The sequence below is a fragment of the Aethalodelphis obliquidens genome, unplaced genomic scaffold (assembly GCF_003676395.1).
Source record: "Aethalodelphis obliquidens isolate GAN/ISIS:26980383/991018 unplaced genomic scaffold, ASM367639v1 scaffold59, whole genome shotgun sequence".
In the NCBI taxonomy this organism is placed as follows: domain Eukaryota; kingdom Metazoa; phylum Chordata; class Mammalia; order Artiodactyla; family Delphinidae; genus Aethalodelphis; species Aethalodelphis obliquidens.
Genome location: NW_020838003.1, coordinates 7,400,909 through 7,409,328, shown reverse-complemented (window position 1 = coordinate 7,409,328; position 8,420 = coordinate 7,400,909). Strand labels below are relative to the sequence as shown.

General features: G+C 37.4%; 1 pseudogene; it reads left to right on the top strand.

Annotated features, from left to right (window-relative positions):
• The first annotated feature begins 5,689 nt into the window (after positions 1-5,689).
• LOC113609884 (deubiquitinase OTUD6B pseudogene) lies at positions 5,690-6,698 on the top strand (annotated as a pseudogene).
• The last annotated feature ends 1,722 nt before the right edge of the window (positions 6,699-8,420 follow it).

The window sequence follows — 8,420 nt, the reverse complement described above, 5'->3', positions numbered from 1 at the left end:
ACATGTTACTATCTTCCTTTCTTTGCATATGTTTATTCTAATTATTTTTTACTTTTTTTCTCTTGTCATTAAAAATACATACACTTAGAAAGTGGACTTTGCTTTTAAAGATCATCTAAAGACCAAAATTAAATGTACCCCTATATTAAGCAAGCCCCCCTCACATACACTTACATAGATTATAAATCTATTAGTGAGAATTATTATTCAAGTTTAGAGACAGTCTTAAAATGGAAGTGGTAGCCAATGAAACATAAACTCATTTTATCACCATTAAATTTGATACATGTATTATTAATATTATTTGAGGGATAAAAGATTACTTGTCCAAGACTGGTCCCCAGCAGGCTGGTCTTCCACAAGAGGAGCTGACCCCCTACAAACCTCCTTGAAAACTTGCCACTGCCCTGTCCTTAAGGCAACAAATCTTGGTCAAGCCAAGACGGGGACCACCACCATCTTCATCAAAGCAGATTAGGGGTAGAGCTTCCTCAAACAGAAATGCTGATGTGCAAATCCCGCAGCATCCTGCCTTGTTACTCAGTTCCACTGGGACCCAGTCCCCTGATCACACCAGAGTTGGGGCCACTGCTCTCATTCCCCATGGGTGCACTAATTTGCTAGCAAAATAAGGCTGGGGGAAAGGTTATTCCACACCACACTGCTATCATATCACAGTCCCTGCTCAGGCCAGGTGATGGATGGATGTTCTGTAATCATGCTGCTTAAGACCCTCCTGTGACCTGAAGGACAAAGTCTTTCTCCCAGGGTTGGAATTCTGGCTTGGCTAGACTTCTGGGTCTGCCCAAGAGCACATGGACAGCCAGAGTCCCACACATCTGCTGCTGTGCCTGTCTCCAAGGTTTTCCTCAGAATGCTGCTCAGGCAGGTCTGGTGTGTGTGTGGTCTACCTATGTGCTCTGTTGGCATGATAACAACTACAATATAAATAACAGCTACTATATAATAACGATTTACTGTGCTAAAGAATATTAGACTTCACAACAACCCAAAGCAGTAACAAAATTATCTTTATTTTAGAGGTGGAAATGGAAGACAGAAGAGGTTAATTAACTTGCCCTTATCTACTTAGATAATAATTGATGAGGCCAGATTTTAAACTCATATGGGACTTTAAAGCCTTTGCTCTGAGTCTATATAGTATCATTTCAATTATTCAAACTGTTTAAATAGAGGAAACTTAATTACCTTGTTAACTAAGTGCTAAACCATCCTTATATCACTGTTGACAAAACAAAGTTTACTGCAATGGCTGAAACTTTACAGAGTGCTGTTAGAGGTCAAGTGTTCAAACTCCTCTTGAATAGCAAAGAGAGGCAGGTGTCTGCATCTAAAATTTGTGGGCCTGGAGCAAAAGAGCAAATGGAGGATGACATAACCCATGTCTAATATTTAAAGTTTATTCATCAAGCTAATAATTCATCAGTGAAACATGTTCTGTCCTCCTACCTTGATAAGTATACTTTAATAGAAATGAGATCAATATATACGCATGTACATTTTTAATACAGCTATGCTTTTTTATATGACTGAAAATCAGCAAGGTATCAAAGATAGCTTAGCTGAATTATTATTGTGCTTGTCTGAATGTTCTTTTTAGGCCTGTTATGCTCGAACAAATAATCAGATTAAGAGATACATAATTCATTAAGTATTATATGTTTTTGATAAAATTTATTTTTGCCTTCATGTCAGGAAAATATATATTTATATTTTATAATCAATATTTTCACATCATTTGGGTTCTATTTACAGCAATGACAGATTAGCCACTATTTATCAGGACATTGTAGCTCTTTGATGGAGCGTTTTAATTAATTTCCATTCAGAGAATCGTCATTTTTCTAAGTTACACCTGAATTTTTTTATGACATTTAAAAGGCATTCAATATATTTGGAAATTAACCATGAATTTTACAAATCACTTTTAAACTCTGTAATGGGGTCATATATAATAAATTATTATAGAAATTATTGCAAAATATTTTAAATGTAGCGTATAAATCACTATCACCTATATAGCAATTTTACCTCTTCTTAAAGCAGTAACTAGGTCCATACCGTATTTAAGTTCTGCTTTAAAATTTTCAGTACTAGGATATTATTTTAAAATTTCAAATGTAGTATCTTGCTATATATTTTTTTTCAGATCTCTCTTCAGTCAGGACTATAGTTGATCTGTAATGTCTGGAAAACAGTCTCTATAGAAAGCAGTTTGGGAATTATTTGTATGTGAATCTTCTTCATAGCCATGCAAATATTTCCATGTCCTCATTTCTTCCATACTTTTTAAAGGAATGTTTCTTTTGTTGCACATTTTATATGCAGTTTCTTACAATTTAGGGTGAAAATTTTTTTCTAAATTAAAAAAATAATCATTTAGAAAGTGAAATATCTGTTTTGGTTTTTCTGTATCCAGTAACTGTGAAGAGAACAAATTCAAAATTATTTTTATTATCCATGAAAGTCCATGGTTCACTGTTTGAGAATTTTTTGTTTATTAGCTTAATTCTTCTAGTGCCCCTCATGTCTTTTCAAAATGGAATCTAACTGCTTTATCAGTTTTGAGTTGACATTTTCTTATATACTGAAGAGTTCTTAGGAAGAAATTCAGCAGGAAGGAAGCCAAGGGAATAAACACCTTGACCTCTCTCTCTTCCTTCTTGCTAATAGCACGCTCTACCTCCCCACTGGTCAAATCCAAGGGAAGCCAGTAAACTCATGTAGAAGCTGTTGGTTGCAGCCCAGAGCACTGAAATCCCTCTCAAGGATTTGGTTGGCATGTCCATTCCCCAGCTGCTGCAGGTGCTTCTGCTAAAGGCTAACCCCCGTACCCTTTTTAAAAGAAATACCTTTGGGTGATTGAGGTCACCTTACCTGGAGGCTCCTGGGAGTAACAAATCCTCTGTGACTGACTGCGGAGGTGCTACAAAAACCCTGCTCCCCTGCCTCAAGTTGGAAAAGACTGTGCCACAATTTATGCTCCAAAGCTCCCCCTGGGATCCTGGAATTGTACCAATCTATATTTCACATGAAACCACATTCTTCTGAGCCTCCTTCTATCTGCCTCCCCTGCTGCTTTCTCCTGATCAAGCCCTGGGGCAGAGAGCAGAATGAAGATGGGTAGACAGTAGATCCGAAGATCTACTAATGGGAGCTATCACACACACTGGAATCTTATACAGCTGGGCCCACCCAAAACACACCACCCCAGTCTTCCTCACTAACAGATCCTGACTTTGAGAGTAAAATCTACTCTCCACATCTCTTGAAGTTAGGGATGGCTAGGTATCCCAATTCAGGCCAATGAGATGTAAGCAGAAGTCTCAGGGGAGACCGTCTCTTCCTTCCTAATTAAAAAGAAAAAGATACACTAGAAGAAAGACATTTTGCCCTTTTCCCCTTCCCCTTCTTCAAGGCTGAGACATGAAGCCTGGAACTGGAAGCCTGGGAGAGTAATAGCCATCTGGTGACAACTATCTGGAAAGTATGAGGACAAAAGACAATATGTCAAGATAACTCAGTGGAAGGAGATTCTGGGTCCCTGTTGTGCTGGTCTGGACTGCCTACCCCTAGGTTTCTGGTTGTGCAAGAAAAATAAAATCTCCTCTTTTTAAACCACTCTTTGTCAGATTTTCTGTTATTTGTGGCTGAACTCATTCCTGCTACAGCAGTCATTAAAAGAATAAAATAGAGTTATACCAGAGACTCTTGAGTTTTGTCTTATCAGAGCAGCACCCATCTATAACATAAGACCTCTCACCACTAAGCATTTAGTCCAGTTTAGAGCACCAAGGGCACTGAAAAATAAAGCCAAGCTCTGGCGGGACATACCTCTGTTTTAACCATGCACAGAGCCATGATTCTGCAGACTGAGACAAAATATCTAGAGAGCATGGAGGCCACTTGGCAAGCAGAACAATTCTAACAGGTGCAGGAAAATTAGCCAAATGGAAAGGAGCTGAGGCTGAAGGCAATTCTTTGTGTCTTTTCCAAAAATGTTTCTGGGAATTACTGACCAGTGTAAATGCTCATGGCTCTGGTTTCAAATCTTGCCCAAGAGGAGAAATAAGTTTTGACAAAACGAAGTATCCAAGTGCCTTTTTGGCAGATATTGTACATATTTTCCAGGAGGAATAGTTTTCTGGGTCAAGTCACATTTATATTATATGGACACAGACACAAGTGCCTTATTTAAACGGCAATGTACAATATGATAAGTGCTAATATTTCTGACAAGTATTAAAATTGAGGATCTATTTTTTTTAAAGCCTTGTGGGTAACTTCTTTCTCCTTGTGATATATCCATAATTTCATAGTCAAGTACCAGGAGCAATAGCTCGGCTTGAATTGACTAATTTGGGGATAGGAGAATAATGAGAAGTAACTAACAGTAACCCAAACCAATTTATCACATCCTGTACTAATGTGCAAAACAGACAACTTTCCATAGTTTTCAGGCAGAGACAGTGAAACACTGTTTGGTCCAAAAACGATGCTGTACAAGATGTTTTTATGAGCCCTGTTCATACCAGAAGTGGACCATCAGAATACACACACACACACACAGACACACACACACACACACCACCCTGGTAATCATCCTTCTATAATCACTCACTTATTTTATAGTTTGAGCCCAGTGTTCCCTCTAGCTTTGAACAAGAGTCCCATATTGGAAACCAAACTCAGCCAAGACCTATATGGAAGAGGATCAACCCTAAATGATGTAAGAAACTTTATTCCTGGAGATCATGATTTCTGGGTGTAAAATATTATTCTGAGGAGAAAATTTAAAGTCTATTCTTGCCAATGACAAAAACAATGAGTGACTAAATTTGACTGGTGTGTGAATCAAAACACATTTGGCTGGTGTGTTTAATAATGACCACATGGAGAAGCAATCTGTGAAGAAACACTCATTTTAGACAGGAAATGGTTGATGTAGTTTTCATACCCTCTAAAACTCTACAAATTTATATCCAAGGTATAGATATAGTGAATTGCAGAAGAAGATTCATCTTCTAGTCTGGGGTGGCTGGCTACTTCATCCCTCATTCATTCATTCAAAACAGATAATGACATTTACTATGGGACCAACTAAGCATAGGAATTCTAAAGACATAAATGGCAAAATTCCTCAATTTAGCAGCAGACACAAATCTATAAGGGAACGATTACAGTTATAAATGCATGCATACAACACACACACACAACGGGGCTGTGACACTGTACAACCTCAGAGGGAAATGGGGAAAAGGAATGTCAAGAAAAACTTCACAGAAATATTTGGGCAGAATATTAGAGAATCAGTGGGAATTTGTCCACTTAATACTGAAAGTAAGAAGAGAATACCAAATAAAATGCATCATATAGAATATAAAAATGGACACAGGGACAATTGTAAGCCCAAGTCTGTAAAGATAAAATGAGGCTTGATTGTTAGAGCTCTTGTTTGGCACATGAGGATTTGGATTTTAATGGTCAAAGGAGCCCAAGGAAGGATTTTAAGCATGTAACACGAGGAGATATATATTTTAACAAATGTGGTTACACTGGAGGAGAAGGAGAGTAGAGACAGACACAGAGATAATGTGCAATATAAAAGAAATGGGGATCAGGTTACCTAGTCGTCATGAAGGCAGTCTTGACTGAGGAGTTTGATTAGGAGGAACAGCTGGTGAGAAGGCATCACAAAGAGAAGAAGTAGTTGCAAGCCAAAGTTCAGGGTATGAAGAATGCTGTCCCCAAGACTGACAAAAAGAGGAGGAAGCAACTTACTGAAGATGTTGCTAAGTTAGAAGCAGAAGTGGAACAGAAACATAAAGAGAAGCTGGAGCAATTGAAGCTGACTCCTAAGGAGAGTAAAATAGATTCTGTTGCTGTCAATATTTCAAACTTGGTTCTTGAGAATCAGCCGTTTCGGATATCAAAAGCACAAGAGAGATGGGACAAAAATGCTGCACTGGAAAAGGAGCGGGAAGAAAGGATAGCTGAAGCTGAAATTGAAAACTTAACTGGGGCTAGACATGTAGAAAGTGAAAAACTTGCTCAAATATTCGCAGCTAGACAGTTGGAAATTAAACAGATTCCACCTGATGGCCACTGTATGTACAGTCATTGAAGATCAACTGAAAGAACAGGACTGCAGTCTGACTGTGGCTGCCTTAAGATGTCAGACTGCTGACTACATGCAAAGCCACATGGAAGACTTTCTACCATTTTTAACAAATCCTAGTACAGGAGATATGTATACTTCAGAAGAGTTTGGAAAGTACTGTGATGATATCATAAACACCGCTGCATGGGGAGGTCAGCTTGAGCTAAGAGCCCTGTCTCACATTTAACAAACACCAATAGAGATAATACAGGCAGATTCTCCTCCTCTTGTAGTTGGTGAAGAATCTCCCAAAAACCCATTAATACTTGTTTATATGAGACATGCATATGGCTTAGGAGAACACTACAATTCTGTTAAACGGTTGGTGAACACAGCTAGTGAAAATTGCAGCTAGTCTATAAAATGTTGCTGTTATGTTTTAGTACAGTATGCTGATCTGAGTATTAATACCAAGTGTTGGATTGTTCTAAATGTTTCCAAAAAAAAAAAAAAAAAAAAAACTACCTTAAATCAGTTTTATGGCAAAGCTACTAACAGGTTTTTAAAAAATGTGTCAAAGAAACTTTCACCAATGTCCCCTTAGTGGTGTTTTAAAAACACTTGTAAGTCCCTTGTGGAGAACATCATTTATAGACCAAGATGGTGCCCTGTTTGCTGATATTTTTATTAAATATAGGATCCTGAACATTCTGTTCTGTGTTGAAATAGTTAAATTTTTTTCCTCCCTATTACTGAAAGCTTTCAGTAACCGTGTCAATGTAATTTTTCTTGAAGAAATGAAATGACTCAGTCTCTGACATTGCAATAATGTGGTGATGGTGATAGCAAATTTAATGAATGCTTATAAATGAACGTGATTGCAGTAACTTTGGTGTTGATGGGATTAATGCTGTGACGCTTTTTATATAACCCCATCAAAGTGCAGCTAAGAAGCTTGTTTTAATAAAGAATTTTAAAATATTTAAAAAAGAAAATGGGGAGAAACGGGACTAAAACAGTGACTCAACTAAGAGGAGAGACAGTACTGAGAGATACTTAGATGTGAAAATGGGTGAAAAAGAAGAGCTGATAATGTTTCTAAGCTTTTTTACTTTGGAGGTTTAGGTGGATGATATGGCATTCAATAATATAGGAAAAATAAAAAAGAACAGATATATGGAAAAACAGAACAGAATATATGGAAAAGAGTGGAGAGGATAGTTCAATGGCGGTCATATAGGACACACTGGTAGAACATCTGGAAATGTCTGGCGGATTTCTGGAAATACAGATACGAATTTCAAAAGAAAGATAGAAAAGGAAAGTCACTGAGAGTAAGAGTAGAATTTAAAGTGAAAAGATTGGATGCTATCTCTCATGGAAAGCTATCAAACACCAATAGAGATAATACAGGCAGATTGGAGATTGGATGCTATCTCTCATGGAAAGCATTATGGAAAAGAGAATAGGATTATAGATAGATTCTTAAAAAATATTTCATTTAAGGTCAGACAAGAGATGAGAGGATGCTATTTTTTTAATGTCTTTATTAGAGTATAATTGCTTTACAATGGTGTGTCAGTTTCTGCTTTATAACAAAGTGAATCAGTTATACATATACATATGTTCCCATATCTCTTCCCTCTTGCGTCTCCCTCCCTCCCACCCTCCCTATCCCACCCCTCTAGGTGGTCACAAAGCACCGAGCTGATCTCCCTGTGTTATGCGGCTGCTTCCCACTAGCTAGCTATTTTACGTTTGGTAGTGTATATATATGTCCATGCCACTCTCTCACTTTGTCCCAGCTTACCCTTCCCCCTCCCCGGAGAGGATGCTAATTTTAATTCCAATCATTACATGCAGCTTACTCGTGTCTCGTTTTGTGTGCATTTATTATTTGTTTGAATTTTCCACTTTAGATTCAATTCAATTGACCAGTGTAACAGAAAAAAGCCTGAATTTGAATATCATTTTGATAAGTTGTACTAAATATTTTCAGATGAGTCTCAATATGAACATATATTAAAATATTATGCACACTGTTTTGCATTTGCATCAAGAGTTCTAACAATTTTGAAGAAAAGATAGAATCATCTACATAGTAACGTTACAAAAATATCTTTGAAAAACCGCCCCAAACTATTCCAGAACTATACAATACTGTGTTAAACAACTCTTCAGGGTAACCAGTACACAAATTCGAGAATGAAAATCTGGCAATCTGCTTAGAAGAATATAAAGAATATGTAAATCTGTCTATGAAAAAACAAGACCTCTCTAGGTACACAGGTTTCAAGGA